The sequence below is a fragment of the Balaenoptera borealis genome, assembly GCF_965194805.1.
Source record: "Balaenoptera borealis genome assembly, chromosome: 11".
NCBI lineage: Eukaryota > Metazoa > Chordata > Mammalia > Artiodactyla > Balaenopteridae > Balaenoptera > Balaenoptera borealis.
This window is the reverse complement of record NC_138868.1, coordinates 74,180,839-74,194,206: the sequence shown is the minus strand read 5'-3', so window position 1 is coordinate 74,194,206 and position 13,368 is coordinate 74,180,839. Positions and strand designations below refer to the sequence as shown.

At 38.2% G+C, this 13,368-nt stretch overlaps 1 long non-coding RNA gene and 1 pseudogene across 2 annotated transcripts in view; one reads left to right on the top strand and one right to left on the bottom strand.

Annotated features, from left to right (window-relative positions):
• Positions 1 to 5,657, top strand: part of LOC309604968 — a 34,200-nt gene extending 28,543 nt beyond the window's left edge. Inside the window, exon 2 of the long non-coding RNA XR_014231183.1 lies at positions 216 to 5,657. This is a non-coding gene — a long non-coding RNA (uncharacterized lncRNA). The remainder of the gene's footprint in view (positions 1 to 215) is intronic.
• A 6,040-nt stretch (positions 5,658 to 11,697) lies between these two features.
• On the bottom strand, positions 11,698 to 12,735 carry LOC309604930 (sodium/potassium-transporting ATPase subunit beta-3 pseudogene; annotated as a pseudogene). The gene has a single exon. The product of its transcript is annotated as a sodium/potassium-transporting ATPase subunit beta-3 pseudogene (transcript).
• Between the last annotated feature and the right edge of the window lie 633 nt (positions 12,736 to 13,368).

The window sequence follows — 13,368 nt, the reverse complement described above, 5'->3', positions numbered from 1 at the left end:
GTGTAAATATAGCTTTTTTTTTTTAACATCTTTATTGAAGTATAATTGCCTTACAATGGTGTGTTAGCTTCTGCTTTATAACAAAGTGAATCAGTTATACATATACAATATGTTCCCATTTCTCTTCCCTCTTGCATCTCCCTCCCTCCCACCCTCCCCATCCCACACCTCTAGGTGGTCACAAAGCACCGAGCTGATCTCCCTGTGCTATGCAGCTGCTAATATAGCTTTTATATACAGTGAGAAACCAAAAAATGTGTGTGAATTGCTTTATTGCAATATTCACTTTATTGTAGTGGTCTGGAATCAAACCCACAATATCTCTGAGGTATGTTGTACACATTCCTTTCAAGTGCACAGCAAGCATTCTCCAGGATAGATCACATACTTAGGCCACAAATTAACTCTCAATAAATTTAAGAAGATTGAATCATATCAAGCATCTTTTCTGACCACAATGGTATAAAACCAGAAATCAATTAAAACAAGAAAACTGGAAAAAAATACAAAGATGTGAGGTTAAACAGCATGCTAATAAACAATCAATAGATCAAAAAATATATCAAAGAGTATATCAAAAATGAAAGTGAAAACAAAATATTCCAAAATAAAATCTATGGAATGCCAAAAAAAGTAGTTCTAAGAGGAAATTTTATAGCAATACAGGCCTACCTCAGGAAACAAAAAAGTACTCAAATAAACAATCTAACCTGACACGTAAAAGAACTATTAAAAAAAAAAAAAAAAAAAGAAAGTCCAAAGTTAGTAGGAGGGAGGAAATAATAAAGGTTGGAGTGAAAATAAATGAAACAGACACACACACACACAAAAATAGAAAAGATCAATGAAACTAAAAACTGGTTCTATGAAGAGATAAACAAAATTGATAAACCTTTAACCAGATTTATCAAGAAAAAAAGGAGAAGAAATGAAAGAGGAGTCACAACTGACACCACAGTTTTCATAAAGAAATATCTTTTTTTTCATAAGAGATTACTATGAAAAATTATACACCAACAAAGTGGTCAATATAGAAGAAATGGATATTTTCCTAGAAACATATAATGTTCCAAGCTGAATCAGGAAGAAATAGAAAATGTGAACACATTGGTCACTAGCAATGAAATTTAATTAGTAATCAAAAAATGCTGAACCAAGAAAAGTCCAGGACCAAATGGCTTCACAGGGAAATTCTACCAAACAGTTAAAGAAGAGTTAATACCTATCCTTCTCAAACTTTTCCAAAAAAATATGAAGTGGAAATGCTTCCAAACTCATTTTATGAGTCCAACATTACCCTGATACCCAAATCAGACAAAGACACCACAAGAAAAGAAAATTACAGTCCAATACCACAGATAAACATAGATTCAAAAATCTTCAACAGGACTTCCCTGGTGGTACAGTGGTTAAGAATCCGCCTGCCAATGCAAGGGACATGGGTTTGAGGCTGGTCCAGGGAGATCCCACATGCTACGGAGCAACTAAGCCCATGCGCCACAACTACTGAGCCTGCGCTCTAGAGCCCGTGAGCCACAACTACTGAAGCCCGCTTGCCTAGAGCCCATGCTCCTCAGCAAGAGAAACCACCACAATGAGAAGCCTGGACACCTCAACAAAGAGTAGCCCCCACTCGCCACAACTAGAGAAAGCCCACACACAGCAACAAAGACCCAACACAGCTGAAAATTAATTAATTAATTAATTTTAAAAACTTCAAGAAAATATTAGCAAAGTAAGTTCAACAATACATTAAAAAGATCATATACCATAATCAAGTGGGATTTATAGGGATGAAAGGATGATTCAATATTCACAAATCAATGTGATACACCAAATTAACAAAATGCAAGATAAAAATATATGATCATCTCAACAGGTGCAGAAAAAGCATTTGACAAAATTCAAATCCATTTATAATAAATCTCAACAAAGTGGGTTTACAGGGAACATGCCTCAGCATAATAATGGTCATATAATGTCAAACTCATATCTAACATAATGCTCAAGGGTATTATACCTGAAAGCTTTTCCTCTATGATCAGGAACAAGGATGCCACTTTCATTCAATATAGTAATGAAAGTCCTAGCCACAAAAATCAGACAAGAAAAAGAAATATAAGTCATTAAAATTGGAAGGAAGGAGGTAAAACTGTCACTATTTGCAGATGGCATGATAGTATATATAGAAAACTGTGAATTCTCCACCAAAAAAAAAAAACAGTTAAAACTAACAAATGAATTCAGTAAAGTTGCAGGATACAAAATCAATATACAAAAATCTAGTGTTTCTATACAATAATATTAAACTATGAGAAAGGGAAATTCAGAAAACAATCTCATTTACAATTGCTTCAAAAGAATAAAATACCTAGTAATAAATTTAACCAAAGAGGTGAAAGACCTGTACTCTGGAAACTGTAAGACATTGTTGAAATTGAAGATGACACAAATAAATGGAAAAATGTATCATGCTCATGGATTAAAAGAATTAATTCTGTTAAAATGTCCTTACTACCCAAAGCAATCTTTAGAATCAATGCAATCTCTATCAACATACCAATGGCATTTTTCACAGACAGGAATAAATAATCCAAAATTTGTATAGAAACACAAATGACCCTGAATAGCCAAAGCAATCTTAAAGAAGAACAGAGCTGAATATATCATGCTCCCTGATTTCAAACTATATTACAAAGCTATAGTAATCAAAACTGTATGGAACTGGCACAAAAAGACATATAGATCAGTGGAACAGGATAGAGAGCCCTAAAATAAACCCACACTATATGGTCAATTAATTTACAAAAAAAAGAGCCAAGAATATACAGTGGGGAAAAGACAGTCTCTTCAATAAATCCTGTTGGGAAAACTGGACAGCTACATGCAAAAGAATGAAATTGGACCACTTTCTTAACCATATACAAAAAAAAACTCAACATGGATTAAAGACTTAAATGTAAGACCTGAAACTCCAGAAGGAAAACATAGACAGTACACTTTTTGACATTGGTCTTAGCATTATTTTTTTGGATCCATCTCCCCAGGCAAGGGCAACAAAAGCAAAAGTAAACAAATAGGACTACATCAAACTAAAAAGCTTTACACAGTGAAGGAAATCATCAACAAACTGAAAAGGCAACCCAGTGAATGGGAGAAGATATTTGCAAATGATATATCCAATAAGGCATTAATATCTAAAACATATAGAGAATTCACTCAACTAAATATCAAAAAAACAAACAATCTGATTAAAAAATCGGCAGAAGATCTGAATAGACATTATTCCAAGGAAGACCTACAGATGGCCAACAGACACATGAAAGGATGCTTAACATCACTAATCATCAGGGAAACGCAAATCAAAACTTCAAAGAAATATCACCTCACACTTATCAAAATGGCTATTTTCAAAAAGACAACAAAAAACAAGTGTTGGGGGGTAGAGTCAAGATGGTGGTGTGAGAAGACATGGAGTTCACGTCTCCCCACAACTAGGGCACCTGCCAGATGCTGGTGAGGGACCCCGATGCCCAAGGAGATGGGAAGAACCCCCAAGCAAACAGGTAGGACGTGGGTGAACTGAAAGGGGAGGAGAAGTGGGGGGAGGAGAAGTGGAGGCCAGACAGGTCCGGTGCCCCTGAGGGGCAGCTGAGAGTGGGGAGGGGTTCCCACGCCTGGAGGGACCCTTGGGGCTTGGATCAGGGGGAATTGCACCCAGCGTTTCCCTTGCCCAATCTGCTGGGGAAGTCTGCCCAGCTCTCAGGCCAGGTCCTATGCCCTCAGAGGTCCCCTCTGGGCCGGGTTGGTCCTGGAGGCATAGGAGAGAGGCCGGGAAAGAACAGGAGAGACAGGCAGGAGGGCCCCTCCAAGACCAGAGGAACGGGAAAGGAGTGGACGGCGTTTGCCCTGACCACTGGGGCATGGGGAACCTGCTGAGTTCCCAGGCCGATCCCCTGCCCTCCAAAGTCCCCTCCAGGTAGTGTGGGTCCTGGGAGCGTAGAAAAGAGACCAGTGAAATCAGGAGAGGCAGGTGGGAGGGACCCTTTGGGATGAGAGGAGCAGGAGAGGAGGAGGGCATTTGCCCCGCCCACTTGAGCCCAGGAAGCCTGCTGGGCTCCCAGGTGGGGTCCCCTGCCCTCTGAGACCAGAGGCACACCTGGGTCCTTCTGTTCTATTGAGCCTAAGCTCCCCCCACCCCCCACAGTGCCTTTTCCAGCCCTGTGGGTCCTAACCACAGGCCCCACCCACTGCCCAAACCTCGCCCCTGCTTAGGCCCGCCCTCCACAGCCAAGGCCTTTTCCACATTTTCTTTTTTTTTCTTTTTTTTGCCACCCTATACAGCTTGCACGATTTTGGTTCACAAGCCAGGGGTCAGGCCACTCAGGTCACTCCTCCTGCAGTGGGAGCTCTGAGTCCAAACTACGGAATAACAGAGAACCTCAGACCCCAGGGAATATTCATAGGAGTGAGGTCTCCTGGAGGTCTTCTTCTCAGCACCAAGACACAGCTCTACCCAACAGCCTACAAACTCCAGTGTTGGAAGTTTCACGTCAAACAACCAGTAAGACAGGAACAAAATTCCACTCATTAAAAAAAGAAAAAAAAAATGAGATGGCAAAAAAATATGTCATAGATGAAGGAGCAAGTTAAAACCTACAAGACCAAATGAATGAAGAGGAAATTGGCAATCTACCTGAAAAAGAATTCAGAGTAATGATAGTAAAGATGATCCAGAATCTCAGAAATAGAATGGAGGAATGGATTGAGAAAATACAAGAAATGCTTAACAAAGATCTAGAAGAACTAAAGAACAAACAAACAGATGAACAAGACAAAAACTGAAATGAAAAATACACTAGAAGGAATCAATAACAGGATAACTAAGGCAGAAGAACGAATAAGTGAGCTGGAAGACAAAATGGTGGAAATAACTGCTGAGGAGCTGAAAAGAAAAAAGAATGAAAAGAACTGAAGACAATCTCAGAGACCTCTGGGACAATACCAAGCGCACCAACATTCGAATTATAGGGGTCCCAGAAGAAGAAGAGAAAAAGAAAGGGTCTGAGAAAATATTTGAAAAGGATTAGAGTGGAAAACTTCCCTAACATGGGAAAGGAAAGAGTCACCCAAGTCCAGGAAGCACAGAGACTCCCATACAGGATAAACCCTAGGTGAAACACACCAAGACACATATTAATCAAGCTAACAAAAATTAAACTCAAAGAACAAATATTAAAAGCAACAAGGGAAAAACAAAATATAACATACAAAGGAATCCCCATAAGGTTATAAGCTGATTTTTCAGCAGAAACTCTGCAGGCCAGAAAGGAGTGGCAGGATATACTAAAAGTGATGAAAGAGAAAAACCTACAACCAAGATTACTCTATCCAGAAAGTATCTCATTCAGATTCAATGGAGAAATCAAAAGCTTTTCAAACAAGCAAAAGCTAAGAGAATTCAGCACCACCAACCAGCTTTACAACAAATGCTAAAGAAACTTCTCTAGGCGGGAAACACAAGAGAAGAAAAAGACCCACAAAAACAAACCCTCTGACTGGGCCCATGAGGAATTAATTCAATGAGAGATAAATTTCACAATAAAGACATGCTTAGTTAACACACACACACCCACACACACACACACACACACACACCCAAAACAATTAAGAAAATGGTAATAAGAACATACATATCGATAAAAACCTTGAATGTAAGTGAATTAAATGCCCTAACCAAAAGACACTGGCTGGCTGAATGGATACAAAAATAAGACCCATATATATGCTGTCTACAAGAGATCCACTTCAGACCTACGGACACATACAGACTGAAAGTGAAGGTATGGAAAAAGATATTCCATGCAAATGGAAATCAAAAGAAAGCTGGAGCAGCAATACTCATATCAGATAAAATAGACTTTTAAATAAAGACTGTTACAAGAGATAAGGAAGGACACTACAGAATGATCAAGGAATCAATCCAAGAAGAAGATATAACAATTATAAATGGTTATGCACCCAACATAGGAGCATCTCACTACATAAGGTAAATGCTAACAACCATGAAAGGGGAAATCAACAGTAACACAATAATAGTAGGGGACTTTAATGCCCCACTTTCACCAATGGACATATCATCCAAACAGAAAATAAATAAGGAAACACAAGCTTTAAATGACAAAATAGACCAGATATATTTAATTGATATTTATAGAACATTCCACCCAAAAGTGTCAGAATACACTTCTCAACTGCTCATGGAACATTGTCCAGGATAGATCACATCTTGGGTCACAAATCAAGCCTTGGGAAATTTAAGAAAATTGAAATCATATCAAGTATCTTTTCTGACCACAATGCTATGAGACTAGATATCAATTACAGGAAAAAAACTGTAAAAAATACAAACACATGGAGACTAAACAATATACTACTAAATAACCAAGAGATCACTGAGGAAATCAAAAAATACATAGCAACAAATGACAATGAAAACACGACGACCTAAAACCTATGGGATGCAGCAAAAGCAGTTCTAAGAGGGAAGTTTATAGCAATACAATCCTACCTCAATAAACAAAAAACATTGCAAATGAACAAACTAACCTTACACCTAAAGAAATTAGAGAAAGAAGAACCAAAAAAACCCAAAGTTAGCAGAAGGAAAGAAATCATAAAGATCATATCAGAAATAAATGAAAAAGAAATGAAGGAAATGATAGCAAAGATCAATAAAACTAAAAGATGGTTTTCTGAGAAGATAAACAAAATTGATAAACCATTAGCCAGACTCATCAAGAAAAAAAGGGAGAAGACTCAAATCAATAGAATTAGAAATGAAAAATGAGAAGTAATAACTGACACTGCAGAAATACAAGGGATCATGACAGATTACTACCACCAACTATATGCCAATAAAATGGACAACCTGGAAGAAATGGACAAATTCTTAGAAAAGCACAACCTTCTGAGACTGAACCAGGAAGAAATAGAAAATATAGACGGACCAATCACAAACACTGAAACTGAAACTGTGATTAAAAATCTTCCGATAAACAAAAGCCCAGGACCAGATGGCTTCACAGGTGAATTCTATCAAACATTTAGAGAAGAGCTAACACCTATCCTTCTCAAACTCTTCCAAAATAGAGCAGAGGGAGGAACACTCCCAAACTCATTCTACTAGACCAACATCACCCTGATACCAAAACCAGACAAAGATGTCACAAATAAAGAAAACTACAGGCCAATATTACTGATGAACATAGATGCAAAAATCCTCAACAAAATACTAGCAAACAGAATCCAACAGCACATTACAAGGATCATACACCATGATTAAGTGGGGTTTATCGCAGGAATGCAAGGATTCTTCAACATATGCAAATCAATCAATGTGATACACCATATTAACAAACTGAAGGATAAAAACCATATGATAATCACAATAGATGCAGAAAAAGCTTTTGATAAAATTCAACACCCATTTATGATAAAAACTCTCCAGAAAGTAGGCACAGAAGGAACTTACCTTAACATAATAAAGGCCATATATGACAAACCCACAGCCAGCATCGTTCTCAATGGTGAAAAACTGAAACCATTTCCACTAAGATCAGGAACAAGACAAAGTTGCCCACTCTCACCACTATTAGTCAACATAGTTTTGGAAGTTTTAGCCACAGCAATCAGAGAAGAAAAAGAAATAAAAGGAATCCAAATAGGAAAAGAAGAAGTAAAACTCTCACTGTTTGCAGATGACATGATACTATACATAGAGAATCCTAACGATGCTACCAGAAAACTACTAGAGCTAATCAATGAATTTGGTAAAGTAACAGAACACAAAATTAATGCACAGACATCTCCTGCATTCCTATACACTAATGATGAAAAATCTGAAAGAGAAATTAAGGAAATAATCCCATTTACCACTGCAACAAAAAGAATAAAATACTTAGGAATAAACTTACCTAAGGAGACAAAAAGACCTGTATGCAGAAAACTATAAGACACTGATGAAAGAAATTAAAGATCATACAAACAGGTGGAGAGATAAACCATGTTCTTGGATTGGAAGAATCAATGTTGTGAAAATGACTCTACTACACAAAGCAATCTACAGATTCAGTGTAATCCCTATCAAACTACCGATGGCATTTTTCACAGAACTAGAAGAAAAAATTTCATAGTTTGTATGGAAACACAAAAGACCCCGAATAGCCAAAGCAATCTTGAGAAAGAAAAATGGAGCTGGAGGAATCAGGCTCCTGGACTTCAGACTATACCACAAAGCTGCAGTAATCAAGACAGCATGGTACTGGCACAAAAACAGTAATATAGATCAATGGAACAGGAGAGAAAGCCCAGAGATAAACCCACGCACATATGGTCACCTTATCTTTGATAAAGGAGGCAAGAATATACAGTGGAGAAAAGACAGCCTCTTCAGTAAGTGGTGCTGGAAAACTGGACAGCTACATGTAAAACAATGAAATTAGAATACTCCCTAACATCATACACAAAAATAAACTCAAAATGGATCAAAGACCTAAATGTAAGGCCAGACACTATAAAACTCTTAGAGGGAAACATAGGCAGAACATTCTATGACATAAATCACAGTAAGATCCTTTTTGACCCACCTCCTAGAGAAATGGAAATGAAAACAAAAATAAACAAATGGGACCTAGTGAAACTTAAAAGCTTTTACCCAGCAAAGGAAACCATAAACAAGACGAAAATGCAACCCTCAGAATGTGAGAAAATATTTGCGAACAAAGCAACTGACAAAGGATTAATCTCCAACATATACAAGCAGCTCATGCAGCTCAATATCAAAAAAACAAACAACCCAATCCAAAAATGGGCAGAAGATCTAAACAGACATTTCTCCAAAGATGATATACAGATTGCTAACAAACACATGAAAGGATGTTCAACATCACTAATCATTAGAGAAATGCAAATCAAAACTGTAATGAGGTATCACCTCACACCGGTCAGAATGGTCATCATCAAAAAATCTACAAACAATAAATGCTGGAGAGTGTGTGGAGAAAAGGGAACCCTCTTGCACTGTTGGTGGGAATGTAAATTGATACAGCCACTACGGAGAACAGTATGGAGGTTCCTTAAAAAACTAAAAATAGAACTACCATACGACCCAGCAATCCCATTACTGGACATATATCCTGATAAAACCATAATTCCAAAAGAGTCATGTACCACAATGTTCATTGCAGCTCTATTTACAATAGCCAGGACATCGAAGCAACCTAAGTATCCATCGACAGATAAATGGATAAAGAAGATGTGGTACATATATACAATGGAATATTACTCAGCCATAAAAAGAAACGAATTTGAGTTATTTGTAGTGAGGTGGATGGACCTAGAGACTGTCATAGAGAGTGAAGTAAGTCAGAAAGAGAAAAACAGATACTGTATGCTAACACATATATATGGAATCTAAAAAAAAAAAAAAAAAGGTTCTGAGGAACCTAGGGGCAGGACAGGAATAAAGATGCAGATGTGGAAAATGGACTTGAGGACACGGGGATGGGGAAGGCTAAGCTGGTAAGAAGTGAGAGAGTGGCATGGACATACATACACTACCAAATGTACAACAGATAGCTAGTGGGAAGCAGCCGTATAGCACAGGGAGATCAGCTCGGTGCTTTGTGACCACCTAGAGGGGTGGGAGGGAGGCGCAAGGGGGAAGGGATTTGGGGATATATGTATACATATAGCTGATTCACTTTGTTATTCAGCAGAAACTAACACGCCATTGTAAAGCAATTATACTCCAATGAAGATGTCAAAAAAAAAAAAAGACAAAACTCCTATCTTAGACATTTTAATACTTTTTGAATATAACCATTATTGAACATTTTTCTCTAACTTGCTGCTTTTATTTTTATTTGCATTTTTTTTCTTTTTTTTAAGCCAGCAAATCATCTCTAGGTAATATAGAATGGTATTGTGTATAAATATCTGGAATATATGTCAAAAAGCAGATTATTTGTATCTAGTGTTTATAGAAACCAATGAATAAATATTTACATATTATAAGCACTTATAAATGATAACTTCAAAATAACTAAGGTTTTAAGAACCAGTTTGTATGCTAAAACTTATCAAAAATCATCAATCTTACTAAGTATCTTTCTTCATCAACTCACTGATGACTAAAGTAGAAAAGTTTTTTTTCTAACATACAAAATATACAAGGATTTAATTTCAAGTTCATCATCACACAAATCTGCAAGAAGAAATTGGAGAATGATTAAATTTTTGGTTATGGAGTAGGTCAATATTTATAGGTAAATATTTGAGATGAATGAATAAATGAACAAATGAATAAATGACAAAATTTCATAGTCACATTAAAGAAACTTACAAAGTACTAGAATTAAAAGAGGGTAAATATTTATCTAAGTGACATTTATTGTTTATTATGTGAAACAGTTTTTCCCTTTAAGGTTAGAAAAAAGAAGATTCTACTGATGAATGTACAAATATATTTTAAAAATTAATTCATGGGGGCTTCCCTGGTGGCGCAGTGGTTGAGAGTCTGCCTGCCAATGCAGGGGACACGGGTTCGAGCCCTGGTCTGGGAGTATCCCACATGCCACGGAGCAGCTGCACCCGTGAGCCGCAATTACTGAGCCTGCGCGTTTGGAGCCTGTGCTCCGCAACAAGAGAGGCCGCGATAGTGAGAGGCCCGCGCACCGCGATGAAGAGTGGCCCCCGCTCTCCGCAACTAGAGGAAGCCCTTGCACAGAAACGAAGACCCAACACAGCCATAAATAAATAAATTAATTAAAAAAAAATTAATTCATGGAATTGATTTTTCCACACTGCATTCAATTTTATTTCATTTGTTAAAATATCTGTAATACACAGAATAAAAATAAGCTAGTCCTAAATACTGAAATGAAAATAGAAAATAGTTGTGTTTAATTGTATGATCAAATACAGCCTTTTGTTTTCAGTTGCCATGGAGCCCTCATATATTTCTGCATCAAAAATTTGTCTTTACATGCCTCATACAAGAAAAGCCTTATCAAATAAGTCTTTTATAAAGAATGAAATTTGTATACTTTTTTCCCCTCACATATGTACTGACAATTTCCTACTACCTGTGTCAATTGATAGTACCAGACAAATTCACTCAGGGTCTTTCTTTGTCATTCTTGTATGAGGATGTAGAGATCAAACAGCAAAAGGCAGAGAACTGAGGCTCAGTCTACAGACAATGGGTTGCTATGAAGGCGTATACTTTGTTAGATTGATAGATAGGCATTATGTATAAAAAGGGGGAATGGAAGAGATACTTGGCTGCTTAATACCATTTATTCTTTTTTTTATTTAACCTTTCAAATCCACTTTTATTTTCCTTTTTCCTCCTCACATACAGAGCTTCTCCATACACTGCATTTCTTGCAGCTATAAAGTCATTTGACGTTGGTCAGGTACCATTTTATCCCCTAAAACTTTGCTGGCATCAAAATGTGACAGTTAACCAGTGTTAAATCTATAAAATACTTACATAGCACAGCACATTAAGCTTTAGACACTAGGCAATTAAACCACTTAAAAATTGGACAAACCCCCATCTTACATGTTCAGAATCAGGTGTTCACAATCCTATCTTGTGACTGTACATGGTTCAAAAGGCAGCAGAGGCAACAGGCAGTTACTTTGAAGGACACTGACACTATGATCTGGAAGTACATTATGATGCTACCCCAGTCTCATGTACCACTCCACCTTTCTCCAAGGTGGTCTCATTATTCTGGAATGGCAGGTCCAGCTGATACCAAGTGAAGACAGACAACACAACGTTTACTCTGTGGAGATATCCTAACTCCTACTATGAACGCATGGTGCTTTTGAATGCAACTCGTCCTAAAAACTTGTCACGATCATCCCGGTATTTTAGGTTGGGTGATCCACCAATCTTGCACTCAACTGTTACTTCGTTTACGTTATTTCTATTACCAAAGATGAGCTGGACGGCAACAAATGGCTGTAGATAGCTCCCATGCAATTTTTTCCCATAATATGGAAAATATTTTAAATCTATCGTTCCATCAGAAGGATAAGTTGATAGCACTGCTGTGTTTTCACCCTTCGAAATACATTCTATCCTTGGTTCTCCTTGAGGCTTTAATCCAATTTTTCTGTTCATTTTCACAAGAATACAAGGGCTTCCTGTGGAGTAGCCAAACTCGGGATCATCCACACCACTGCGTGCTTCAAGTAAGACAAGAGGAAACCGACATGAAGTATAATCTAGACCCTTCTGCTCAAAAAATGCTCTATCGGGACAATCTGTGAGATTCTTCTGTTCTTCTAAGCCATATGACTTTAGAAATTTCTTAAGGTCATTAATGTACCCTCTATAGGACTCTGGATTAGACACGCTGAATGAAAAATCCAACGCCGTCACTGGTTTTGGAAAAACCATAAGTCTTGGGCTAGGAATCTGGTCACGATATCTTGGAACCTTATCGTTCAGAGCCTGAAGCATAGCCCACTTTGTAAATGAAAAGAGTGCAGCCAAGGAACCCAAAGAAGAACTAGGTAGAATAGCAAGCTCAAATCCCAGCTCTTGGCGGTGGGCCCCAGGAACTCTCCGGTGGTCGTGTTGTAGTTGAAGAGCTTCCACTCGGCCAGGCTCTGGTTGAAGGACTTCTCTTTCTTCGTCATGGTGTGTGTGCGGACGGCGAGGGGAGCGGCGGCGGGGGTGGCAGCTGCGAGGAGCGCAGAGGCGCGCGTCCCGGCTGGAGCAGCGCAGCCCGGCGACCGCGGCGGAAGGCGGGACGGCCGAGGAAACCTCCTCGCTGCGGTGAGCGCTCAAGCCGACCGCGCTGCGCCGGGCCGCCGCTTCGGCCGCGGGAGCCTCCCATTTATTCTCTTAATTTCAGAGTGGCTTGTCACTAATCTATTTGATATTCCTTTACTTATCCACCTCTCCTTTTCAGATTTCTATCTGTTCCTTTAAACTTCATTAACTTTTGCATAAAATATTAGATTTGTATACCTGTAAGGTATTTGCAACCAAAATTGATCTTTTTGTTGACTTGACACCTTTAGGATATATTGAAATGCCACTCTCCCCTTTTAGAGAGGTCTTCAAACTGAGACTATACAAACGTTGTATAATTATAATATGAAAAGAAGCACCTTCTGATTTAGAGTGTGAATAAAAGGGTTAATCCCCACATCATGTAAGAGAAAGAAGCTTGGAGCATTGAAAAGGGCGTGCCAGAGCCTGATTGTATATATTGGCTCAACACATTGTAAATACCTAGAGTTGCCGATCTTGACCTCTATAATTCCTCCCTTTGACCACAA